General features: G+C 43.4%; 35 non-coding genes across 35 annotated transcripts; 16 read left to right on the plus strand and 19 right to left on the minus strand.

Moving 5' to 3' along the window:
- Positions 1 to 362: 362 nt before the first annotated feature.
- On the plus strand, positions 363 to 434 carry trnaw-cca (transfer RNA tryptophan (anticodon CCA)). The gene has a single exon. It is a non-coding gene; the product is annotated as a tRNA-Trp (tRNA).
- Positions 435 to 898: 464 nt separating this feature from the next.
- trnaw-cca (transfer RNA tryptophan (anticodon CCA)) lies at positions 899 to 970 on the plus strand. The gene has a single exon. It is a non-coding gene; the product is annotated as a tRNA-Trp (tRNA).
- A 463-nt stretch (positions 971 to 1,433) lies between these two features.
- Positions 1,434 to 1,505, plus strand: trnaw-cca (transfer RNA tryptophan (anticodon CCA)). The gene has a single exon. It is a non-coding gene; the product is annotated as a tRNA-Trp (tRNA).
- Positions 1,506 to 3,084: 1,579 nt separating this feature from the next.
- On the minus strand, positions 3,085 to 3,157 carry trnak-uuu (transfer RNA lysine (anticodon UUU)). The gene has a single exon. It is a non-coding gene; the product is annotated as a tRNA-Lys (tRNA).
- A 595-nt stretch (positions 3,158 to 3,752) lies between these two features.
- On the minus strand, positions 3,753 to 3,825 carry trnak-uuu (transfer RNA lysine (anticodon UUU)). The gene has a single exon. It is a non-coding gene; the product is annotated as a tRNA-Lys (tRNA).
- Positions 3,826 to 3,973: 148 nt separating this feature from the next.
- Positions 3,974 to 4,045, plus strand: trnaw-cca (transfer RNA tryptophan (anticodon CCA)). The gene has a single exon. It is a non-coding gene; the product is annotated as a tRNA-Trp (tRNA).
- Positions 4,046 to 4,509: 464 nt separating this feature from the next.
- On the plus strand, positions 4,510 to 4,581 carry trnaw-cca (transfer RNA tryptophan (anticodon CCA)). Its single transcript has one exon. It is a non-coding gene; the product is annotated as a tRNA-Trp (tRNA).
- A 375-nt stretch (positions 4,582 to 4,956) lies between these two features.
- On the minus strand, positions 4,957 to 5,029 carry trnak-uuu (transfer RNA lysine (anticodon UUU)). The gene has a single exon. It is a non-coding gene; the product is annotated as a tRNA-Lys (tRNA).
- A 595-nt stretch (positions 5,030 to 5,624) lies between these two features.
- On the minus strand, positions 5,625 to 5,697 carry trnak-uuu (transfer RNA lysine (anticodon UUU)). The gene has a single exon. It is a non-coding gene; the product is annotated as a tRNA-Lys (tRNA).
- A 148-nt stretch (positions 5,698 to 5,845) lies between these two features.
- Positions 5,846 to 5,917, plus strand: trnaw-cca (transfer RNA tryptophan (anticodon CCA)). The gene has a single exon. It is a non-coding gene; the product is annotated as a tRNA-Trp (tRNA).
- A 375-nt stretch (positions 5,918 to 6,292) lies between these two features.
- On the minus strand, positions 6,293 to 6,365 carry trnan-guu (transfer RNA asparagine (anticodon GUU)). Its single transcript has one exon. It is a non-coding gene; the product is annotated as a tRNA-Asn (tRNA).
- A 684-nt stretch (positions 6,366 to 7,049) lies between these two features.
- Positions 7,050 to 7,121, plus strand: trnaw-cca (transfer RNA tryptophan (anticodon CCA)). Its single transcript has one exon. It is a non-coding gene; the product is annotated as a tRNA-Trp (tRNA).
- Positions 7,122 to 7,496: 375 nt separating this feature from the next.
- Positions 7,497 to 7,569, minus strand: trnak-uuu (transfer RNA lysine (anticodon UUU)). Its single transcript has one exon. It is a non-coding gene; the product is annotated as a tRNA-Lys (tRNA).
- Positions 7,570 to 7,717: 148 nt separating this feature from the next.
- Positions 7,718 to 7,789, plus strand: trnaw-cca (transfer RNA tryptophan (anticodon CCA)). Its single transcript has one exon. It is a non-coding gene; the product is annotated as a tRNA-Trp (tRNA).
- A 456-nt stretch (positions 7,790 to 8,245) lies between these two features.
- trnaw-cca (transfer RNA tryptophan (anticodon CCA)) lies at positions 8,246 to 8,317 on the plus strand. The gene has a single exon. It is a non-coding gene; the product is annotated as a tRNA-Trp (tRNA).
- A 375-nt stretch (positions 8,318 to 8,692) lies between these two features.
- On the minus strand, positions 8,693 to 8,765 carry trnak-uuu (transfer RNA lysine (anticodon UUU)). The gene has a single exon. It is a non-coding gene; the product is annotated as a tRNA-Lys (tRNA).
- Positions 8,766 to 8,913: 148 nt separating this feature from the next.
- trnaw-cca (transfer RNA tryptophan (anticodon CCA)) lies at positions 8,914 to 8,985 on the plus strand. Its single transcript has one exon. It is a non-coding gene; the product is annotated as a tRNA-Trp (tRNA).
- A 463-nt stretch (positions 8,986 to 9,448) lies between these two features.
- On the plus strand, positions 9,449 to 9,520 carry trnaw-cca (transfer RNA tryptophan (anticodon CCA)). Its single transcript has one exon. It is a non-coding gene; the product is annotated as a tRNA-Trp (tRNA).
- A 375-nt stretch (positions 9,521 to 9,895) lies between these two features.
- Positions 9,896 to 9,968, minus strand: trnak-uuu (transfer RNA lysine (anticodon UUU)). Its single transcript has one exon. It is a non-coding gene; the product is annotated as a tRNA-Lys (tRNA).
- Positions 9,969 to 10,116: 148 nt separating this feature from the next.
- trnaw-cca (transfer RNA tryptophan (anticodon CCA)) lies at positions 10,117 to 10,188 on the plus strand. Its single transcript has one exon. It is a non-coding gene; the product is annotated as a tRNA-Trp (tRNA).
- Positions 10,189 to 10,651: 463 nt separating this feature from the next.
- trnaw-cca (transfer RNA tryptophan (anticodon CCA)) lies at positions 10,652 to 10,723 on the plus strand. The gene has a single exon. It is a non-coding gene; the product is annotated as a tRNA-Trp (tRNA).
- Positions 10,724 to 11,099: 376 nt separating this feature from the next.
- On the minus strand, positions 11,100 to 11,172 carry trnak-uuu (transfer RNA lysine (anticodon UUU)). The gene has a single exon. It is a non-coding gene; the product is annotated as a tRNA-Lys (tRNA).
- A 148-nt stretch (positions 11,173 to 11,320) lies between these two features.
- trnaw-cca (transfer RNA tryptophan (anticodon CCA)) lies at positions 11,321 to 11,392 on the plus strand. The gene has a single exon. It is a non-coding gene; the product is annotated as a tRNA-Trp (tRNA).
- Positions 11,393 to 12,303: 911 nt separating this feature from the next.
- Positions 12,304 to 12,376, minus strand: trnak-uuu (transfer RNA lysine (anticodon UUU)). The gene has a single exon. It is a non-coding gene; the product is annotated as a tRNA-Lys (tRNA).
- A 1,799-nt stretch (positions 12,377 to 14,175) lies between these two features.
- trnak-uuu (transfer RNA lysine (anticodon UUU)) lies at positions 14,176 to 14,248 on the minus strand. Its single transcript has one exon. It is a non-coding gene; the product is annotated as a tRNA-Lys (tRNA).
- Positions 14,249 to 14,931: 683 nt separating this feature from the next.
- Positions 14,932 to 15,003, plus strand: trnaw-cca (transfer RNA tryptophan (anticodon CCA)). The gene has a single exon. It is a non-coding gene; the product is annotated as a tRNA-Trp (tRNA).
- A 911-nt stretch (positions 15,004 to 15,914) lies between these two features.
- On the minus strand, positions 15,915 to 15,987 carry trnak-uuu (transfer RNA lysine (anticodon UUU)). The gene has a single exon. It is a non-coding gene; the product is annotated as a tRNA-Lys (tRNA).
- A 1,126-nt stretch (positions 15,988 to 17,113) lies between these two features.
- On the minus strand, positions 17,114 to 17,186 carry trnak-uuu (transfer RNA lysine (anticodon UUU)). Its single transcript has one exon. It is a non-coding gene; the product is annotated as a tRNA-Lys (tRNA).
- A 1,126-nt stretch (positions 17,187 to 18,312) lies between these two features.
- On the minus strand, positions 18,313 to 18,385 carry trnak-uuu (transfer RNA lysine (anticodon UUU)). The gene has a single exon. It is a non-coding gene; the product is annotated as a tRNA-Lys (tRNA).
- Positions 18,386 to 19,069: 684 nt separating this feature from the next.
- Positions 19,070 to 19,141, plus strand: trnaw-cca (transfer RNA tryptophan (anticodon CCA)). Its single transcript has one exon. It is a non-coding gene; the product is annotated as a tRNA-Trp (tRNA).
- Positions 19,142 to 19,516: 375 nt separating this feature from the next.
- trnak-uuu (transfer RNA lysine (anticodon UUU)) lies at positions 19,517 to 19,589 on the minus strand. Its single transcript has one exon. It is a non-coding gene; the product is annotated as a tRNA-Lys (tRNA).
- A 594-nt stretch (positions 19,590 to 20,183) lies between these two features.
- On the minus strand, positions 20,184 to 20,256 carry trnak-uuu (transfer RNA lysine (anticodon UUU)). Its single transcript has one exon. It is a non-coding gene; the product is annotated as a tRNA-Lys (tRNA).
- A 1,131-nt stretch (positions 20,257 to 21,387) lies between these two features.
- On the minus strand, positions 21,388 to 21,460 carry trnak-uuu (transfer RNA lysine (anticodon UUU)). The gene has a single exon. It is a non-coding gene; the product is annotated as a tRNA-Lys (tRNA).
- Positions 21,461 to 22,054: 594 nt separating this feature from the next.
- Positions 22,055 to 22,127, minus strand: trnak-uuu (transfer RNA lysine (anticodon UUU)). Its single transcript has one exon. It is a non-coding gene; the product is annotated as a tRNA-Lys (tRNA).
- A 1,798-nt stretch (positions 22,128 to 23,925) lies between these two features.
- trnak-uuu (transfer RNA lysine (anticodon UUU)) lies at positions 23,926 to 23,998 on the minus strand. Its single transcript has one exon. It is a non-coding gene; the product is annotated as a tRNA-Lys (tRNA).
- Positions 23,999 to 24,180: the final 182 nt, after the last annotated feature.

The raw sequence follows: 24,180 nt of genomic DNA on the forward strand, positions 1-24,180 counted from the left end.
GATTAAAAATCCTAAAATTTTCAGACTAAACTGTTTTGGCTATGGGATTGTAATTGTCCACAGGTGAACATGTCATGGAAAGTGACAGAAATTGCAATTATAGAAAGACTTGCTTCTGATGGAAGGTGAACATTAAAAGAACTCCCGAACAGGGACTTGAACCCTGGACCCTCAGATTAAATGTCTGATGCTCTATCGACTGAGCTATCCAGGCTCTGCATGTAATTGTTTTCATACACCTAACCTGCCGGGCAGATGCACGTCAGATCGTACATTTCACCAGAGACACAGGCCTTCATTCCAAATGATACAGTCAACGAAATCTGAACTAGGCATCCCCCCTGTAGATGCAATTCTTCCAAGACCTCGTGGCGCAACGGTAGCGCGTCTGACTCCAGATCAGAAGGTTGCGTGTTCAAATCACGTCGTGGTCAGAATTTTGATGTGTGCAATCTCTGCCTTTACACAGCGAAGTCAATGAATCAGCACAAGTACCAATGTGGCTTTACAGTTCAAATGTTGCTAAACAACGACCAATCCGATGATGCTTTAGATGACAGTCGTCTCTCACAAAAGCATGGCACACTGCAAATTCCTAAATCAGATGATGCTGTGTGATTGACAGACTTAAATCAGTCTTCAAACAGGGAGTTTAAACCTGGAGTTTCAGATTAAAAATACTAAAGTTTTCAGACTAAACTGTTTTGGCTATGGGATTGTAATTGTCCACAGGTGAACATGTCATGGAATGTGACAGAAATTGCAATTATAGAAAGACTTTGCAGTGTGCCATGCACGTCAGATTGTACATTTCCCCAGAGACACAGGCCGTCATTCCAAATGATACAGTCAACGAAATCTGAACTAGGCATCCCCCCCGTAGATGCAATTCTTCCAAGACCTCGTGGCGCAACGGTAGCGCGTCTGACTCCAGATCAGAAGGTTGCGTGTTCAAATCACGTCGTGGTCAGAATTGTTATGTGTGCAATCTCTGCCTTTACACAGCGAAGTCAATGAATCAGCACAAGTACCAATGTGGCTTTACAGTTCAAATGTTGCTAAACAACGACCAATCCGATGATGCTTTAGATGACAGTCGTCTCTCACAAAAGCATGGCACACTGCAAATTCCTAAATCAGATGATGCTGTGTGATTGACAGACTTAAATCAGTCTTCAAACAGGGAGTTTAAACCTGGAGGTTCAGATTAAAAATCCTAAAGTTTTCAGACTAAACTGTTTTGGCTATGGGATTGTAATTGTCCACAGGTGAACATGTCATGGAATGTGACAGAAATTGCAATTATAGAAAGACTTTGCAGTGTGCCATGCACGTCAGATCGTACATTTCCCCAGAGACACAGGCCGTCATTCCAAATGATACAGTCAACGAAATCTGAACTAGGCACCCCCCCATAGATGCGATTCTTCCAAGACCTCGTGGCGCAACGGTAGCGCGTCTGACTCCAGATCAGAAGGTTGCGTGTTCAAATCACGTCGTGGTCAGAATTTTGATGTGTGCAATCTCTGCCTTTACACAGCGAAGTCAATGAATCAGCACAAGTACCAATGTGGCTTTACAGTTCAAATGTTGCTAAACAACGACCAATCCGATGATGCTTTAGATGACAGTCGTCTCTCACAAAAGCATGGCACACTGCAAATTCCTAAATCAAATGATGCTGTGTGATTGACAGACTTAAATCAGTCTTCAAACAGGGAGTTTAAACTTGGAGGTTCAGATTAAAAATCCTAAAGTTTTCAGACTAAGCTGTTTTGGCTATGGGATTGTATTGTCCACAGGTGAACATGTCATGGAAAGTGACAGAAATTGCAATTATAGAAAGACTTGCTTCTGATGGAAGGTGAACATTAAAAGAACGCCCGAACAGTGACTTGAACCCTGGACCATCAGATTAAAAGTCTGATGCTCTACCGACTGAGCTATCCAGGCTCTGCATGTAATTGTTTTCATACACCTAACCTGCCGGGCAGATGCACGTCAGATCGTACATTTCACCAGAGACACAGGCCTTCATTCCAAATGATACAGTCAACGAAATCTGAACTAGGCATCCCCCCCGTAGATGCAATTCTTCCAAGACCTCGTGGGGCAACGGTAGCGCGTCTGACTCCAGATCAGAAGGTTGCGTGTTCAAATCACGTCGTGGTCAGAATTTTGATGTGTGCAATCTCTGCCTTTACACAGCGAAGTCAATGAATCAGCACAAGTACCAATGTGGCTTTACAGTTCAAATGTTGCTAAACAACGACCAATCCGATGATGCTTTAGATGACAGTCGTCTCTCACAAAAGCATGGCACACTGCAAATTCCTAAATCAGATGATGCTGTGTGATTGACAGACTTAAATCAGTCTTCAAACAGGGAGTTTAAACCTGGAGGTTCAGATTAAAAATCCTAAAGTTTTCAGACTAAACTGTTTTGGCTATGGGATTGTAATTGTCCACAGGTGAACATGTCATGGAATGTGACAGAAATTGCAATTATAGAAAGACTTTGCAGTGTGCCATGCACGTCAGATCGTATATTTCCCCAGAGACACAGGCCGTCATTCCAAATGATACAGTCAACGAAATCTGAACTAGGCATCCCCCCCATAGATGCGATTCTTCTAAGACCTCGTGGCGCAACGGTAGTGCGTCTGACTCCAGATCAGAAGGTTGCGTGTTCAAATCACGTCGTGGTCAGAATTTTTATGTGTGCAATCTCTGCCTTTACACAGCGAAGTCAATGAATCAGCACAAGTACCAATGTGGCTTTACAGTTCAAATGTTGCTAAACAACGACCAATCCGATGATGCTTTAGATGACAGTCGTCTCTCACAAAAGCATGGCACACTGCAAATTCCTAAATCAAATGATGCTGTGTGATTGACAGACTTAAATCAGTCTTCAAACAGGGAGTTTAAACCTGGAGGTTCAGATTAAAAATCCTAAAGTTTTCAGACTAAGCTGTTTTGGCTATGGGATTGTATTGTCCACAGGTGAACATGTCATGGAAAGTGACAGAAATTGCAATTATAGAAAGACTTGCTTCTGATGGAAGGTGAACATTAAAAGAACGCCCGAACAGGGACTTGAACCCTGGACCATCAGATTAAAAGTCTGATGCTCTACCGACTGAGCTATCCAGGCTCTGCTTGCAATTGTTTTCATACACCTAACCTGCCGGGCAGATGCACGTCAGATCGTACATTTCACCAGAGACACAGGCCTTCATTCCAAATGATACAGTCAACGAAATCTGAACTAGGCATCCCCCCCGTAGATGCAATTCTTCCAAGACCTCGCGGCGCAACGGTAGCGCGTCTGACTCCAGATCAGAAGGTTGCGTGTTCAAATCACGTCGTGGTCAGAATTTTTATGTGTGCAATCTCTGCCTTTACACAGCGAAGTCAATGAATCAGCACAAGTACCAATGTGGCTTTACAGTTCAAATGTTGCTAAACAACGACCAATCCGATGATGCTTTAGATGACAGTCGTCTCTCACAAAAGCATGGCACACTGCAAATTCCTAAATCAAATGATGCTGTGTGATTGACATACTTAAATCAGTCTTCAAACAGGGAGTTTAAACCTGGAGGTTCAGATTAAAAATCCTAAAGTTTTCAGACTAAGCTGTTTTGGCTATGGGATTGTATTGTCCACAGGTGAACATGTCATGGAAAGTGACAGAAATTGCAATTATAGAAAGACTTGCTTCTGATGGAAGGTGAACATTAAAAGAACGCCCGAACAGGGACTTGAACCCTGGACCCTCAGATTAAAAGTCTGATGCTCTACCGACTGAGCTATCCAGGCTCTGCATGTAATTGTTTTCATACACCTAACCTGCCGGGCAGATGCACGTCAGATCGTACATTTCACCAGAGACACAGGCCTTCATTCCAAATGATACAGTCAACGAAATCTGAACTAGGCATCCCCCCCGTAGATGCAATTCTTCCAAGACCTCGTGGCGCAACGGTAGCGCGTCTGACTCCAGATCAGAAGGCTGCGTGTTCAAATCACGTCGTGGTCAGAATTTTGATGTGTGCAATCTCTGCCTTTACACAGCGAAGTCAATGAATCAGCACAAGTACCAATGTGGCTTTACAGTTCAAATGTTGCTAAACAACGACCAATCCGATGATGCTTTAGATGACAGTCGTCTCTCACAAAAGCATGGCACACTGCAAATTCCTAAATCAGATGATGCTGTGTGATTGACAGACTTAAATCAGTCTTCAAACAGGGAGTTTAAACCTGGAGGTTCAGATTAAAAATCCTAAAGTTTTCAGACTAAACTGTTTTGGCTATGGGATTGTAATTGTCCACAGGTGAACATGTCATGGAATGTGACAGAAATTGCAATTATAGAAAGACTTTGCAGTGTGCCATGCACGTCAGATCGTACATTTCCCCAGAGACACAGGCCGTCATTCCAAATGATACAGTCAACGAAATCTGAACTAGGCATCCCCCCCATAGATGCAATTCTTCCAAGACCTCGTGGCGCAACGGTAGCGCGTCTGACTCCAGATCAGAAGGTTGCGTGTTCAAATCACGTCGTGGTCAGAATTTTGATGTGTGCAATCTCTGCCTTTACACAGCGAAGTCAATGAATCAGCACAAGTACCAATGTGGCTTTACAGTTCAAATGTTGCTAAACAACGACCAATCCGATGATGCTTTAGATGACAGTCGTCTCTCACAAAAGCATGGCACACTGCAAATTCCTAAATCAAATGATGCTGTGTGATTGACAGACTTAAATCAGTCTTCAAACAGGGAGTTTAAACCTGGAGGTTCAGATTAAAAATCCTAAAGTTTTCAGACTAAGCTGTTTTGGCTATGGGATTGTATTGTCCACAGGTGAACATGTCATGGAAAGTGACAGAAATTGCAATTATAGAAAGACTTGCTTCTGATGGAAGGTGAACATTAAAAGAACACCCGAACAGGGACTTGAACCCTGGACCCTCAGATTAAAAGTCTGATGCTCTACCGACTGAGCTATCCAGGCTCTGAATGTACTTGTTTTCATACACCTAACCTGCCGGGCAGATGCACGTCAGATCGTACATTTCACCAGAGACACAGGCCTTCATTCCAAATGATACAGTCAACGAAATCTGAACTAGGCATCCCCCCCGTAGATGCATTTCTTCCAAGACCTCGTGGCCCAACGGTAGTGCGTCTGACTCCAGATCAGAAGGTTGCGTGTTCAAATCACGTCGTGGTCAGAATTTGAATGTGTGCAATCTCTGCCTTTACACAGCGAAGTCAATGAATCAGCACAAGTACCAATGTGGCTTTACAGTTCAAATGTTGCTAAACAACGACCAATTTGATGATGCTTTAGATGACAGTCGTCTCTCACAAAAGCATGGCACACTGCAAATTCCTAAATCAGATGATGCTGTGTGATTGACAGACTTAAATCAGTCTTCAAACAGGGAGTTTAAACCTGGAGGTTCAGATTAAAAATCCTAAAGTTTTCAGACTAAGCTGTTTTGGCTATGGGATTGTATTGTCCACAGGTGAACATGTCATGGAAAGTGACAGAAATTGCAATTATAGAAAGACTTGCTTCTGATGGAAGTTGAACATTAAAAGAACGCCCGAACAGGGACTTGAACCCTGGACCCTCAGATTAAAAGTCTGATGCTCTACCGACTGAGCTATCCAGGCTCTGCATGTAATGGTTTTCATACACCTAACCTGCCGGGCAGATGCACGTCAGATCGTACATTTCCCCAGAGACACAGGCCGTCATTCCAAATGATACAGTCAACGAAATCTGAACTAGGCATCCCCCCTATAGATGCGATTCTTCCAAGACCTCGTGGCGCAACGGTAGCGCGTCTGACTCCAGATCAGAAGGTTGCGTGTTCAAATCACGTCGTGGTCAGAATTTTTATGTGTGCAATCTCTGCCTTTACACAGCGAAGTCAATGAATCAGCACAAGTACCAATGTGGCTTTACAGTTCAAATGTTGCTAAACAACGACCAATCCGATGATGCTTTAGATGACAGTCGTCTCTCACAAAAGCATGGCACACTGCAAATTCCTAAATCAAATGATGCTGTGTGATTGACATACTTAAATCAGTCTTCAAACAGGGAGTTTAAACCTGGAGGTTCAGATTAAAAATCCTAAAGTTTTCAGACTAAGCTGTTTTGGCTATGGGATTGTATTGTCTACAGGTGAACATGTCATGGAAAGTGACAGAAATTGCAATTATAGAAAGACTTGCTTCTGATGGAAGGTGAACATTAAAAGAACACCCGAACAGGGACTTGAACCCTGGACCCTCAGATTAACAGTCTGATGCTCTACCGACTGAGCTATCCAGGCTCCGCATGTAATTGTTTTCATACACCTAACCTGCCGGGCAGATGCACGTCAGATCGTACATTTCACCAGAGACACAGGCCTTCATTCCAAATGATACAGTCAACGAAATCTGAACTAGGCATCCCCCCCGTAGATGCAATTCTTCCAAGACCTCGTGGCGCAACGGTAGCGCGTCTGACTCCAGATCAGAAGGTTGCGTGTTCAAATCACGTCTTGGTCAGAATTTTGATGTGTGCAATCTCTGCCTTTACACAGCGAAGTCAATGAATCAGCACAAGTACCAATGTGGCTTTACAGTTCAAATGTTGCTAAACAACGACCAATCCGATGATGCTATAGATGACAGTCGTCTCTCACAAAAGCATGGCACACTGCAAATTCCTAAATCAGATGATGCTGTGTGATTGACAGACTTAAATCAGTCTTCAAACAGGGAGTTTAAACCTGGAGGTTCAGATTAAAAATCCTAAAGTTTTCAGACTAAACTGTTTTGGCTATGGGATTGTAATTGTCCACAGGTGAACATGTCATGGAATGTGACAGAAATTGCAATTATAGAAAGACTTTGCAGTGTGCCATGCACGTCAGATCGTACATTTCCCCAGAGACACAGGCCGTCATTCCAAATGATACAGTCCGCGAAATCTGAACTAGGCATCCCCCCCATAGATGCGATGCTTCCAAGACCTCGTGGCGCAACGGTAGCGCGTCTGACTCCAGATCAGAAGGTTGCGTGTTCAAATCACGTCGTGGTCAGAATTTTTATGTGTGCAATCACTGCCTTTACACAGCGAAGTCAATGAATCAGCACAAGTACCAATGTGGCTTTACAGTTCAAATGTTGCTAAACAACGACCAATCCGATGATGCTTTAGATGACAGTCGTCTCTCACAAAAGCATGGCACACTGCAAATTCCTAAATCAAATGATGCTGTGTGATTGACAGACTTAAATCAGTCTTCAAACAGGGAGTTTAAACCTGGAGGTTCAGATTAAAAATCCTAAAGTTTTCAGACTAAGCTGTTTTGGCTATGGGATTGTATTGTCCACAGGTGAACATGTCATGGAAAGTGACAGAAATTGCAATTATAGAAAGACTTGCTTCTGATGGAAGGTGAACATTAAAAGAACACCCGAACAGGGACTTGAACCCTGGACCCTCAGATTAAAAGTCTGATGCTCTACCGACTGAGCTATCCAGGCTCCGCATGTAATTGTTTTCATACACCTAACCTGCCGGGCAGATGCACGTCAGATCGTACATTTCACCAGAGACACAGGCCTTCATTCCAAATGATACAGTCAACGAAATCTGAACTAGGCATCCCCCCCGTAGATGCAATTCTTCCAAGACCTCGTGGCGCAACGGTAGCGCGTCTGACTCCAGATCAGAAGGTTGCGTGTTCAAATCACGTCGTGGTCAGAATTCTGATGTGTGCAATCTCTGCCTTTACACAGCGAAGTCAATGAATCAGCACAAGTGGCTTTACAGTTCAAATGTTGCTAAACAACGACCAATCCGATGATGCTTTAGATGACAGTCGTCTCTCACAAAAGCATGGCACACTGCAAATTCCTAAATCAGATGATGCTGTGTGATTGACAGACTTAAATCAGTCTTCAAACAGGGAGTTTAAACCTGGAGGTTCAGCTTAAAAATCCTAAAGTTTTCAGACTAAACTGTTTTGGCTATGGGATTGTAATTGTCCACAGGTGAACATGTCATGGAATGTGACAGAAATTGCAATTATAGAAATACTTTGCAGTGTGCCATGCACGTCAGATCGTACATTTCCCCAGAGACACAGGCCGTCATTCCAAATGATACAGTCAACGAAATATGAACTAGGCATCCCCCCTATAGATGCGATTCTTCCAAGACCTCGTGGCGCAACGGTAGCGCGTCTGACTCCAGATCAGAAGGTTGCGTGTTCAAATCACGTCGTGGTCAGAATTTTTATGTGTGCAATCTCTGCCTTTACACAGCGAAGTCAATGAATCAGCACAAGTACCAATGTGGCTTTACAGTTCAAATGTTGCTAAACAACGACCAATCCGATGATGCTTTAGATGACAGTCGTCTCTCACAAAAGCATGGCACACTGCAAATTCCTAAATCAAATGATGCTGTGTGATTGAAATACTTAAATCAGTCTTCAAACAGGGAGTTTAAACATGGAGGTTCAGATTAAAAATCCTAAAGTTTTCAGACTAAGCTGTTTTGGCTATGGGATTGTATTGTCCACAGGTGAACATGTCATGGAAAGTGACAGAAATTGCAATTATAGAAAGACTTGCTTCTGATGGAAGGTGAACATTAAAAGAACACCCGAACAGGGACTTGAACCCTGGACCCTCAGATTAAAAGTCTGATGCTCTACCGACTGAGCTATCCAGGCTACGCATGTAATTGTTTTCATACACCTAACCTGCCGGGCAGATGCACGTCAGATCGTACATTTCACCAGAGACACAGGCCTTCATTCCAAATGATACAGTCAACGAAATCTGAACTAGGCATCCCCCCCGTAGATGCAATTCTTCCAAGACCTCGTGGCGCAACGGTAGCGCGTCTGACTCCAGATCAGAAGGTTGCGTGTTCAAATCACGTCGTGGTCAGAATTCTGATGTGTGCAATCTCTGCCTTTACACAGCGAAGTCAATGAATCAGCACAAGTACCAATGTGGCTTTACAGTTCAAATGTTGCTAAACAACGACCAATCCGATGACGCTTTAGATGACAGTCGTCTCTCACAAAAGCATGGCACACTGCAAATTCCTAAATCAGATGATGCTGTGTGATTGACAGACTTAAATCAGTCTTCAAACAGGGAGTTTAAACCTGGAGGTTCAGATTAAAAATCCTAAAGTTTTCAGACTAAACTGTTTTGGCTATGGGATTGTAATTGTCCACAGGTGAACATGTCATGGAATGTGACAGAAATTGCAATTATAGAAATACTTTGCAGTGTGCCATGCACGTCAGATCGTACATTTCCCCAGAGACACAGGCCGTCATTCCAAATGATACAGTCAACGAAATCTGAACTAGGCATCCCCCCTATAGATGCGTTTTTCCAAGACCTCGTGGCGCAACGGTAGCGCGTCTGACTCCAGATCAGAAGGTTGCGTGTTCAAATCACGTCGTGGTCAGAATTTTTATGTGTGCAATCTCTGCCTTTACACAGCGAAGTCAATGAATCAGCACAAGTACCAATGTGGCTTTACAGTTCAAATGTTGCTAAACAACGACCAATCCGATGATGCTTTAGATGACAGTCGTCTCTCACAAAAGCATGGCACACTGCAAATTCCTAAATCAAATGATGCTGTGTGATTCACATACTTAAATCAGTCTTCAAACAGGGAGTTTAAACCTGGAGGTTCAGATTAAAAATCCTAAAGTTTTCAGACTAAGCTGTTTTGGCTATGGGATTGTATTGTCCACAGGTGAACATGTCATGGAAAGTGACAGAAATTGCAATTATAGAAAGACTTGCTTCTGATGGAAGGTGAACATTAAAAGAACACCCGAACAGGGACTTGAACCCTGGACCCTCAGATTAAAAGTCTGATGCTCTACCGACTGAGCTATCCAGGCTCCGCATGTATTTGTTTTCATACACCTAACCTGCCGGGCAGATGCACGTCAGATCGTACATTTCACCAGAGACACAGGCCTTCATTCCAAATGATACAGTCAACGAAATCTGAACTAGGCATCCCCCCCGTAGATGCAATTCTTCCAAGACCTCGTGGCGCAACGGTAGCGCGTCTGACTCCAGATCAGAAGGTTGCGTGTTCAAATCACGTCGTGGTCAGAATTCTGATGTGTGCAATCTCTGCCTTTACACAGCGAAGTCAATGAATCAGCACAAGTACCAATGTGGCTTTACAGTTCAAATGTTGCTAAACAACGACCAATCCGATGACGCTTTAGATGACAGTCGTCTCTCACAAAAGCATGGCACACTGCAAATTCCTAAATCAGATGATGCTGTGTGATTGACAGACTTAAATCAGTCTTCAAACAGGGAGTTTAAACCTGGAGGTTCAGATTAAAAATCCTAAAGTTTTCAGACTAAACTGTTTTGGCTATGGGATTGTAATTGTCCACAGGTGAACATGTCATGGAATGTGACAGAAATTGCAATTATAGAAATACTTTGCAGTGTGCCATGCACGTCAGATCGTACATTTCCCCAGAGACACAGGCCGTCATTCCAAATGATACAGTCAACGAAATCTGAACTAGGCATCCCCCCTATAGATGCGTTTTTCCAAGACCTCGTGGCGCAACGGTAGCGCGTCTGACTCCAGATCAGAAGGTTGCGTGTTCAAATCACGTCGTGGTCAGAATTTTTATGTGTGCAATCTCTGCCTTTACACAGCGAAGTCAATGAATCAGCACAAGTACCAATGTGGCTTTACAGTTCAAATGTTGCTAAACAACGACCAATCCGATGATGCTTTAGATGACAGTCGTCTCTCACAAAAGCATGGCACACTGCAAATTCCTAAATCAAATGATGCTGTGTGATTGACATACTTAAATCAGTCTTCAAACAGGGAGTTTAAACCTGGAGGTTCAGATTAAAAATCCTAAAGTTTTCAGACTAAGCTGTTTTGGCTATGGTGATTGTATTGTCCACAGGTGAACATGTCATGGAAAGTGACAGAAATTGCAATTATAGAAAGACTTGCTTCTGATGGAAGGTGAACATTAAAAGAACACCCGAACAGGGACTTGAACCCTGGACCCTCAGATTAAAAGTCTGATGCTCTACCGACTGAGCTATCCAGGCTCCGCATGTATTTGTTTTCATACACCTAACCTGCCGGGCAGATGCACGTCAGATCGTACATTTCACCAGAGACACAGGCCTTCATTCCAAATGATACAGTCAACGAAATCTGAACTAGGCATCCCCCCCGTAGATGCAATTCTTCCAAGACCTCGTGGCGCAACGGTAGCGCGTCTGACTCCAGATCAGAAGGTTGCGTGTTCAAATCACGTCGTGGTCAGAATTCTGATGTGTGCAATCTCTGCCTTTACACAGCGAAGTCAATGAATCAGCACAAGTACCAATGTGGCTTTACAGTTCAAATGTTGCTAAACAACGACCAATCCGATGATGCTTTAGATGACAGTCGTCTCTCACAAAAGCATGGCACACTGCAAATTCCTAAATCAGATGATGCTGTGTGATTGACAGACTTAAATCAGTCTTCAAACAGGGAGTTTAAACCTGGAGGTTCAGATTAAAAATCCTAAAGTTTTCAGACTAAACTGTTTTGGCTATGGGATTGTAATTGTCCACAGGTGAACATGTCATGGAATGTGACAGAAATTGCAATTATAGAAATACTTTGCAGTGTGCCATGCACGTCAGATCGTACATTTCCCCAGAGACACAGGCCGTCATTCCAAATGATACAGTCAACGAAATCTGAACTAGGCATCCCCCCTATAGATGCGATTCTTCCAAGACCTCGTGGCGCAACGGTAGCGTGTCTGACTCCAGATCAGAAGGTTGCGTGTTCAAATCACGTCGTGGTCAGAATTTTTATGTGTGCAATCTCTGCCTTTACACAGCGAAGTCAATGAATCAGCACAAGTACCAATGTGGCTTTACAGTTCAAATGTTGCTAAACAACGACCAATCCGATGATGCTTTAGATGACAGTCGTCTCTCACAAAAGCATGGCACACTGCAAATTCCTAAATCAAATGATGCTGTGTGATTGAAATACTTAAATCAGTCTTCAAACAGGGAGTTTAAACCTGGAGGTTCAGATTAAAAATCCTAAAGTTTTCAGACTAAGCTGTTTTGGCTATGGGATTGTATTGTCCACAGGTGAACATGTCATGGAAAGTGACAGAAATTGCAATTATAGAAAGACTTGCTTCTGATGGAAGGTGAACATTAAAAGAACACCCGAACAGGGACTTGAACCCTGGACCCTCAGATTAAAAGTCTGATGCTCTACCGACTGAGCTATCCAGGCTCCGCATGTAATTGTTTTCATACACCTAACCTGCCGGGCAGATGCACGTCAGATCGTACATTTCACCAGAGACACAGGCCTTCATTCCAAATGATACAGTCAACGAAATCTGAACTAGGCATCCCCCCCGTAGATGCAATTCTTCCAAGACCTCGTGGCGCAACGGTAGCGCGTCTGACTCCAGATCAGAAGGTTGCGTGTCCAAATCACGTCGTGGTCAGAATTCTGATGTGTGCAATCTCTGCCTTTACACAGCGAAGTCAATGAATCAGCACAAGTACCAATGTGGCTTTACAGTTCAAATGTTGCTAAACAACGACCAATCCGATGATGCTTTAGATGACAGTCGTCTCTCACAAAAGCATGGCACACTGCAAATTCCTAAATCAGATGATGCTGTGTGATTGACAGACTTAAATCAGTCTTCAAATAGGGAGTTTAAACCTGGAGGTTCAGATTAAAAATCCTAAAGTTTTCAGACTAAACTGTTTTGGCTATGGGATTGTAATTGTCCACAGGTGAACATGTCATGGAATGTGACAGAAATTGCAATTATAGAAATACTTTGCAGTGTGCCATGCACGTCAGATCGTACATTTCCCCAGAGACACAGGCCGTCATTCCAAATGATACAGTCAACGAAATCTGAACTAGGCATCCCCCCTATAGATGCGATTCTTCCAAGACCTCGTGGCGCAACGGTAGCGTGTCTGACTCCAGATCAGAAGGTTGCGTGTTCAAATCACGTCGTGGTCAGAATTTTTATGTGTGCAATCTCTGCCTTTACACAGCGAAGTCAATGAATCAGCACAAGTACCAATGTGGCTTTACAGTTCAAATGTTGCTAAACAACGACCAATCCGATGATGCTTTAGATGACAGTCGTCTCTCACAAAAGCATGGCACACTGCAAATTCCTAAATCAAATGATGCTGTGTGATTGAAATACTTAAATCAGTCTTCAAACAGGGAGTTTAAACCTGGAGATTCAGATTAAAAATCCTAAAGTTTTCAGACTAAGCTGTTTTGGCTATGGGATTGTATTGTCCACAGGTGAACATGTCATGGAAAGTGACAGAAATTGCAATTATAGAAAGACTTGCTTCTGATGGAAGGTGAACATTAAAAGAACACCCGAACAGGGACTTGAACCCTGGACCCTCAGATTAAAAGTCTGATGCTGTACCGACTGAGCTATCCAGGCTCCGCATGTAATTGTTTTCATACACCTAACCTGCCGGGCAGATGCACGTCAGATCGTACATTTCACCAGAGACACAGGCCTTCATTCCAAATGATACAGTCAACGAAATCTGAACTAGGCATCCCCCCCGTAGATGCAATTCTTCCAAGACCTCGTGGCGCAACGGTAGCGCGTCTGACTCCAGATCAGAAGGTTGCGTGTCCAAATCACGTCGTGGTCAGAATTCTGATGTGTGCAATCTCTGCCTTTACACAGCGAAGTCAATGAATCAGCACAAGTACCAATGTGGCTTTACAGTTCAAATGTTGCTAAACAACGACCAATCCGATGACGCTTTAGATGACAGTCGTCTCTCACAAAAGCATGGCACACTGCAAATTCCTAAATCAGATGATGCTGTGTGATTGACAGACTTAAATCAGTCTTCAAACAGGGAGTTTAAACCTGGAGGTTCAGATTAAAAATCCTAAAGTTTTCAGACTAAGCTGTTTTGGCTATGGGATTGTATTGTCCACAGGTGAACATGTCATGGAAAGTGACAGAAATTGCAATTATAGAAAGACTTGCTTCTGATGGAAGGTGAACATTAAAAGAACACCCGAACAGGGACTTGAACCCTGGACCCTCAGATTAAAAGTCTGATGCTCTACCGACTGAGCTATCCAGGCTCCGCATGTAATTGTTTTCATACACCTAACCTGCCGGGCAGATGCACGTCAGATCGTACATTTCACCAGAGACACAGGCCTTCATTCCAAATGATACAGTCAACGAAATCTGAACTAGGCATCCCCCCCGTAGATGCAATTCTTCCAAGACCTCGTGGCGCAACGGTAGCGCGTCTGACTCCAGATCAGAAGGTTGCGTGTCCAAATCACGTCGTGGTCAGAATTCTGATGTGTGCAATCTCTGCCTTTACACAGCGAAGTCAATGAATCAGCACAAGTACCAATGTGGCTTTACAGTTCAAATGTTGCTAAACAACGACCAATCCGATGACGCTTTAGATGACAGTCGTCTCTCACAAAAGCATGGCACACTGCAAATTCCTAAATCAGATGATGCTGTGTGATTGACAGACTTAAATCAGTCTTCAAACAGGGAGTTTAAACCTGGAGGTTCAGATTAAAAATCCTAAAGTTTTCAGACTAAACTGTTTTGGCTATGGGATTGTAATTGTCCACAGGTGAACATGTCATGGAATGTGACAGAAATTGCAATTATAGAAATACTTTGCAGTGTGCCATGCACGTCAGATCGTACATTTCCCCAGAGACACAGGCCGTCATTCCAAATGATACAGTCAACGAAATCTGAACTAGGCATCCCCCCTATAGATGCGATTTTCCAAGACCTCGTGGCGCAACGGTAGCGCGTCTGACTCCAGATCAGAAGGTTGCGTGTTCAAATCACGTCGTGGTCAGAATTTTTATGTGTGCAATCTCTGCCTTTACACAGCGAAGTCAATGAATCAGCACAAGTACCAATGTGGCTTTACAGTTCAAATGTTGCTAAACAACGACCAATCCGATGATGCTTTAGATGACAGTCGTCTCTCACAAAAGCATGGCACACTGCAAATTCCTAAATCAAATGATGCTGTGTGATTGACATACTTAAATCAGTCTTCAAACAGGGAGTTTAAACCTGGAGGTTCAGATTAAAAATCCTAAAGTTTTCAGACTAAACTGTTTTGGCTATGGGATTGTAATTGTCCACAGGTGAACATGTCATGGAATGTGACAGAAATTGCAATTATAGAAATACTTTGCAGTGTGCCATGCACGTCAGATCGTACATTTCCCCAGAGACACAGGCCGTCATTCCAAATGATACAGTCAACGAAATCTGAACTAGGCATCCCCCCTATAGATGCGATTCTTCCAAGACCTCGTGGCGCAACGGTAGCGTGTCTGACTCCAGATCAGAAGGTTGCGTGTTCAAATCACGTCGTGGTCAGAATTTTTATGTGTGCAATCTCTGCCTTTACACAGCGAAGTCAATGAATCAGCACAAGTACCAATGTGGCTTTACAGTTCAAATGTTGCTAAACAACGACCAATCCGATGATGCTTTAGATGACAGTCGTCTCTCACAAAAGCATGGCACACTGCAAATTCCTAAATCAAATGATGCTGTGTGATTGACAGACTTAAATGAGTCTTCAAACAGGGAGTTTAAACCTGGAGGTTCAGATTAAAAATCCTAAAGTTTTCAGACTAAGCTGTTTTGGCTATGGGATTGTATTGTCCACAGGTGAACATGTCATGGAAAGTGACAGAAATTGCAATTATAGAAAGACTTGCTTCTGATGGAAGGTGAACATTAAAAGAACGCCCGAACAGGGACTTGAACCCTGGACCCTCAGATTAAAAGTCTGATGCTCTACCGACTGAGCTATCCAGGCTCTGCATGTAATTGTTTTCATACACCTAACCTGCCGGGCAGATGCACGTCAGATCGTACATTTCACCAGAGACACAGGCCTTCATTCCAAATGATACAGTCAACGAAATCTGAACTAGGCATCCCCCCCGTAGATGCAATTCTTCCAAGACCTCGTGGCGCAACGGCGTCTGACTCCAGATCAGAAGGTTGCGTGTTCAAATCACGTCATGGTCAGAATTCTGATGTGTGCAATCTCTGCCATTACACAGCGAAGTCAATGAATCAGCACAAGTACCAATGTGGCTTTACAGTTCAAATGTTGCTAAACAACGACCAATCCGATGATGCTTTAGATGACAGTCGTCTCTCACAAAAGCATGGCACACTGCAAATTCCTAAATCAGATGATGCTGTGTGATTGACAGACTTAAATCAGTCTTCAAACAGGGAGTTTAAACCTGGAGGTTCAGATTAAAAATCCTAAAGTTTTCAGACTAAACTGTTTTGGCTATGGGATTGTAATTGTCCACAGGTGAACATGTCATGGAATGTGACAGAAATTGCAATTATAGAAATACTTTGCAGTGTGCCATGCACGTCAGATCGTACATTTCCCCAGAGACACAGGCCGTCATTCCAAATGATACAGTCAACGAAATCTGAACTAGGCATCCCCCCTATAGATGCGATTCTTCCAAGACCTCGTGGCGCAACGGTAGCGTGTCTGACTCCAGATCAGAAGGTTGCGTGTTCAAATCACGTCGTGGTCAGAATTTTTATGTGTGCAATCTCTGCCTTTACACAGCGAAGTCAATGAATCAGCACAAGTACCAATGTGGCTTTACAGTTCAAATGTTGCTAAACAACGACCAATCCGATGATGCTTTAGATGACAGTCGTCTCTCACAAAAGCATGGCACACTGCAAATTCCTAAATCAAATGATGCTGTGTGATTGACAGACTTAAATCAGTCTTCAAACAGGGAGTTTAAACCTGGAGGTTCAGATTAAAAATCCTAAAGTTTTCAGACTAAGCTGTTTTGGCTATGGGATTGTATTGTCCACAGGTGAACATGTCATGGAAAGTGACAGAAATTGCAATTATAGAAAGACTTGCTTCTGATGGAAGGTGAACATTAAAAGAACGCCCGAACAGGGACTTGAACCCTGGACCCTCAGATTAAAAGTCTGATGCTCTACCGACTGAGCTATCCAGGCTCTGCATGTAATTGTTTTCATACACCTAACCTGCCGGGCAGATGCACGTCAGATCGTACATTTCACCAGAGACACAGGCCTTCATTCCAAATGATACAGTCAACGAAATCTGAACTAGGCATCCCCCCCGTAGATGCAATTCTTCCAAGACCTCGTGGCGCAACGGCGTCTGACTCCAGATCAGAAGGTTGCGTGTTCAAATCACGTCATGGTCAGAATTCTGATGTGTGCAATCTCTGCCATTACACAGCGAAGTCAATGAATCAGCACAAGTACCAATGTGGCTTTACAGTTCAAATGTTGCTAAACAACGACCAATCCGATGATGCTTTAGATGACAGTCGTCTCTCACAAAAGCATGGCACACTGCAAATTCCTAAATCAGATGATGCTGTGTGATTGACAGACTTAAATCAGTCTTCAAACAGGGAGTTTAAACCTGGAGGTTCAGATTAAAAATCCTAAAGTTTTCAGACTAAACTGTTTTGGCTATGGGATTGTAATTGTCCACAGGTGAACATGTCATGGAATGTGACAGAAATTGCAATTATAGAAATACTTTGCAGTGTGCCATGCACGTCAGATCGTACATTTCCCCAGAGACACAGGCCGTCATTCCAAATGATACAGTCAACGAAATCTGAACTAGGCATCCCCCCTATAGATGCGATTCTTCCAAGACCTCGTGGCGCAACGGTAGCGTGTCTGACTCCAGATCAGAAGGTTGCGTGTTCAAATCACGTCGTGGTCAGAATTTTTATGTGTGCAATCTCTGCCTTTACACAGCGAAGTCAATGAATCAGCACAAGTACCAATGTGGCTTTACAGTTCAAATGTTGCTAAACAACGACCAATCCGATGATGCTTTAGATGACAGTCGTCTCTCACAAAAGCATGGCACACTGCAAATTCCTAAATCAAATGATGCTGTGTGATTGAAATACTTAAATCAGTCTTCAAACAGGGAGTTTAAACCTGGAGGTTCAGATTAAAAATCCTAAAGTTTTCAGACTAAGCTGTTTTGGCTATGGGATTGTATTGTCCACAGGTGAACATGTCATGGAAAGTGACAGAAATTGCAATTATAGAAAGACTTGCTTCTGATGGAAGGTGAACATTAAAAGAACACCCGAACAGGGACTTGAACCCTGGACCCTCAGATTAAAAGTCTGATGCTCTACCGACTGAGCTATCCAGGCTCCGCATGTAATTGTTTTCATACACCTAACCTGCCGGGCAGATGCACGTCAGATCGTACATTTCACCAGAGACACAGGCCTTCATTCCAAATGATACAGTCAACGAAATCTGAACTAGGCATCCCCCCCGTAGATGAAATTCTTCCAAGACCTCGTGGCGCAACGGTAGCGCGTCTGACTCCAGATCAGAAGGTTGCGTGTTCAAATCAAGTCGTGGTCAGAATTCTGATGTGTGCAATCTCTGCCTTTACACAGCGAAGTCAATGAATCAGCACAAGTACCAATGTGGCTTTACAGTTCAAATGTTGCTAAACAACGACCAATCCGATGACGCTTTAGATGACAGTCGTCTCTCACAAAAGCATGGCACACTGCAAATTCCTAAATCAGATGATGCTGTGTGATTGACAGACTTAAATCAGTCTTCAAACAGGGAGTTTAAACCTGGAGGTTCAGATTAAAAATCCTAAAGTTTTCAGACTAAACTGTTTTGGCTATGGGATTGTAATTGTCCACAGGTGAACATGTCATGGAATGTGACAGAAATTGCAATTATAGAAATACTTTGCAGTGTGCCATGCACGTCAGATCGTACATTTCCCCAGAGACACAGGCCGTCATTCCAAATGATACAGTCAACGAAATCTGAACTAGGCATCCCCCCTATAGATGCGATTCTTCCAAGACCTCGTGGCGCAACGGTAGCGCGTCTGACTCCAGATCAGAAGGTTGCGTGTTCAAATCACGTCGTGGTCAGAATTTTTATGTGTGCAATCACTGCCTTTACACAGCGAAGTCAATGAATGAGCACAAGTACCAATGTGGCTTTACAGTTCAAATGTTGCTAAACAACGACCAATCCGATGATGCTTTAGATGACAGTCGTCTCTCACAAAAGCATGGCACACTGCAAATTCCTAAATCAAATGATGCTGTGTGATTGACAGACTTAAATGAGTCTTCAAACAGGGAGTTTAAACCTGGAGGTTCAGATTAAAAATCCTAAAGTTTTCAGACTAAGCTGTTTTGGCTATGGGATTGTATTGTCCACAGGTGAACATGTCATGGAAAGTGACAGAAATTGCAATTATAGAAAGACTTGCTTCTGATGGAAGGTGAACATTAAAAGAACACCCGAACAGGGACTTGAACCCTGGACCCTCAGATTAAAAGTCTGATGCTCTACCGACTGAGCTATCCAGGCTCCGCATGTAATTGTTTTCATACACCTAACCTGCCGGGCAGATGCACGTCAGATCGTACATTTCACCAGAGACACAGGCCTTCATTCCAAATGATACAGTCAACGAAATCTGAACTAGCATCCCCCCCGTAGATGTAATTCTTCCAAGATCTCGTGGCGCAACGGTAGCGCGTCTGACTCCAGATCAGAAGGTTGCGTGTTCAAATCACGTCTTGGTCAGAATTTTGATGTGTGCAATCTCTGCCTTTACACAGCGAAGTCAATGAATCAGCACAAGTACCAATGTGGCTTTACAGTTCAAATGTTGCTAAACAACGACCAATCCGATGATGCTTTAGATGACAGTCGTCTCTCACAAAAGCATGGCACACTGCAAATTCCTAAATCAAATGATGCTGTGTGATTGACAGACTTAAATCAGTCTTCAAACAGGGAGTTTAAACCTGGAGGTTCAGATTAAAAATCCTAAAGTTTTCAGACTAAGCTGTTTTGGCTATGGGATTGTATTGTCCACAGGTGAACATGTCATGGAAAGTGACAGAAATTGCAATTATAGAAAGACTTGCTTCTGATGGAAGGTGAACATTAAAAGAACGCCCGAACAGGGACTTGAACCCTGGACCCTCAGATTAAAAGTCTGATGCTCTACCGACTGAGCTATCCAGGCTCTGCATGTAATTGTTTTCATACACCTAACCTGCCGGGCAGATGCACGTCAGATCGTACATTTCACCAGAGACACAGGCCTTCATTCCAAATGATACAGTCAACGAAATCTGAACTAGGCATCCCCCCCGTAGATGCAATTCTTCCAAGACCTCGTGGCGCAACGGTAGCGTGTCTGACTCCAGATCAGAAGGTTGCGTGTTCAAATCACGTTGTGGTCAGAATTCTGATGTGTGCAATCTCTGCCTTTACACAGCGAAGTCAATGAATCAGCACAAGTACCAATGTGGCTTTACAGTTCAAATGTTGCTAAACAACGACCAATCCGATGACGCTTTAGATGACAGTCGTCTCTCACAAAAGCATGGCACACTGCAAATTCCTAAATCAGATGATGCTGTGTGATTGACAGACTTAAATCAGTCTTCAAACAGGGAGTTTAAACCTGGAGGTTCAGATTAAAAATCCTAAAGTTTTCAGACTAAACTGTTTTGGCTATGGGATTGTAATTGTCCACAGGTGAACATGTCATGGAATGTGACAGAAATTGCAATTATAGAAATACTTTGCAGTGTGCCATGCACGTCAGATCGTACATTTCCCCAGAGACACAGGCCGTCATTCCAAATGATACAGTCAACGAAATCTAAACTAGGCATCCCCCCTATAGATGCGATTCTTCCAAGACCTCGTGGCGCAACGGTAGCGCGTCTGACTTCAGATCAGAAGGTTGCGTGTTCAAATCACGTCGTGGTCAGAATTTTTATGTGTGCAATCTCTGCCTTTACACAGCGAAGTCAATGAATCAGCACAAGTACCAATGTGGCTTTACAGTTCAAATGTTGCTAAACAACGACCAATCCGATGATGCTTTAGATGACAGTCGTCTCTCACAAAAGCATGGCACACTGCAAATTCCTAAATCAAATGATGCTGTGTGATTGAAATACTTAAATCAGTCTTCAAACAGGGAGTTTAAACCTGGAGGTTCAGATTAAAAATCCTAAAGTTTTCAGACTAAGCTGTTTTGGCTATGGGATTGTATTGTCCACAGGTGAACATGTCATGGAAAGTGACAGAAATTGCAATTATAGAAAGACTTGCTTCTGATGGAAGGTGAACATTAAAAGAACGCCCGAACAGGGACTTGAACCCTGGACCCTCAGATTAAAAGTCTGATGCTCTACCGACTGAGCTATCCAGGCTCCGCATGTAATTGTTTTCATACACCTAACCTGCCGGGCAGATGCACGTCAGATCGTACATTTCACCAGAGACACAGGCCTTCATTCCAAATGATACAGTCAACGAAATCTGAACTAGCATCCCCCCCGTAGATGTAATTCTTCCAAGATCTCGTGGCGCAACGGTAGCGCGTCTGACTCCAGATCAGAAGGTTGCGTGTTCAAATCACGTCTTGGTCAGAATTTTGATGTGTGCAATCTCTGCCTTTACACAGCGAAGTCAATGAATCAGCACAAGTACCAATGTGGCTTTACAGTTCAAATGTTGCTAAACAACGACCAATCCGATGATGCTTTAGATGACAGTCATCTCTCACAAAAGCATGGCACACTGCAAATTCCTAAATCAAATGATGCTGTGTGATTGACAGACTTAAATCAGTCTTCAAACAGGGAGTTTAAACCTGGAGGTTCAGATTAAAAATCCTAAAGTTTTCAGACTAAGCTGTTTTGGCTATGGGATTGTATTGTCCACAGGTGAACATGTCATGGAAAGTGACAGAAATTGCAATTATAGAAAGACTTGCTTCTGATGGAAGGTGAACATTAAAAGAACGCCCGAACAGGGACTTGAACCCTGGACCCTCAGATTAAAAGTCTGATGCTCTACCGACTGAGCTATCCAGGCTCTGCATGTAATTGTTTTCATACACCTAACCTGCCGGGCAGATGCACGTCAGATCGTACATTTCACCAGAGACACAGGCCTTCATTCCAAATGATACAGTCAACGAAATCTGAACTAGGCATCCCCCCCGTAGATGCAATTCTTCCAAGACCTCGTGGCGCAACGGTAGCGTGTCTGACTCCAGATCAGAAGGTTGCGTGTTCAAATCACGTCGTGGTCAGAATTCTGATGTGTGCAATCTCTGCCTTTACACAGCGAAGTCAATGAATCAGCACAAGTACCAATGTGGCTTTACAGTTCAAATGTTGCTAAACAACGACCAATCCGATGACGCTTTAGATGACAGTCGTCTCTCACAAAAGCATGGCACACTGCAAATTCCTAAATCAGATGATGCTGTGTGATTGACAGACTTAAATCAGTCTTCAAACAGGGAGTTTAAACCTGGAGGTTCAGATTAAAAATCCTAAAGTTTTCAGACTAAACTGTTTTGGCTATGGGATTGTAATTGTCCACAGGTGAACATGTCATGGAATGTGACAGAAATTGCAATTATAGAAATACTTTGCAGTGTGCCATGCACGTCAGATCGTACATTTCCCCAGAGACACAGGCCGTCATTCCAAATGATACAGTCAACGAAATCTGAACTAGGCATCCCCCCTATAGATGCGATTCTTCCAAGACCTCGTGGCGCAACGGTAGCGCGTCTGACTTCAGATCAGAAGGTTGCGTGTTCAAATCACGTCGTGGTCAGAATTTTTATGTGTGCAATCTCTGCCTTTACACAGCGAAGTCAATGAATCAGCACAAGTACCAATGTGGCTTTACAGTTCAAATGTTGCTAAACAACGACCAATCCGATGATGCTTTAGATGACAGTCGTCTCTCACAAAAGCATGGCACACTGCAAATTCCTAAATCAAATGATGCTGTGTGATTGAAATACTTAAATCAGTCTTCAAACAGGGAGTTTAAACCTGGAGGTTCAGATTAAAAATCCTAAAGTTTTCAGACTAAGCTGTTTTGGCTATGGGATTGTATTGTCCACAGGTGAACATGTCATGGAAAGTGACAGAAATTGCAATTATAGAAAGACTTGCTTCTGATGGAAGGTGAACATTAAAAGAACACCCGAACAGGGACTTGAACCCTGGACCCTCAGATTAAAAGTCTGATGCTCTACCGACTGAGCTACCCAGGCTCCGCATGTAATTGTTTTCATACACCTAACCTGCCGGGCAGATGCACGTCAGATCGTACATTTCACCAGAGACACAGGCCTTCATTCCAAATGATACAGTCAACGAAATCTGAACTAGGCATCCCCCCGTAGATGCAATTCTTCCAAGACCTCGTGACGCAACGGTAGCGCGTCTGACTCCAGATCAGAAGGTTGCGTGTTCAAATCACGTTGTGGTCAGAATTCTGATGTGTGCAATCTCTGCCTTTACACAGCGAAGTCAATGAATCAGCACAAGTACCAATGTGGCTTTACAGTTCAAATGTTGCTAAACAACGACCAATCCGATGACGCTTTAGATGACAGTCGTCTCTCACAAAAGCATGGCACACTGCAAATTCCTAAATCAGATGATGCTGTGTGATTGACAGACTTAAATCAGTCTTCAAACAGGGAGTTTAAACCTGGAGGTTCAGATTAAAAATCCTAAAGTTTTCAGACTAAGCTGTTTTGGCTATGGGATTGTATTGTCCACAGGTGAACATGTCATGGAAAGTGACAGAAATTGCAATTATAGAAAGACTTGCTTCTGATGGAAGGTGAACATTAAAAGAACGCCCGAACAGGGACTTGAACCCTGGACCCTCAGATTAAAAGTCTGATGCTCTACCGACTGAGCTATCCAGGCTCTGCATGTAATTGTTTTCATACACCTAACCTGCCGGGCAGATGCACGTCAGATCGTACATTTCACCAGAGACACAGGCCTTCATTCCAAATGATACAGTCAACGAAATCTGAACTAGGCATCCCCCCCGTAGATGCAATTCTTCCAAGACCTCGTGGCGCAACGGTAGCGTGTCTGACTCC

This window comes from Salvelinus alpinus, chromosome 2 (assembly GCF_045679555.1).
Source record: "Salvelinus alpinus chromosome 2, SLU_Salpinus.1, whole genome shotgun sequence".
NCBI classification, from domain to species: Eukaryota; Metazoa; Chordata; class Actinopteri; order Salmoniformes; family Salmonidae; genus Salvelinus; species Salvelinus alpinus.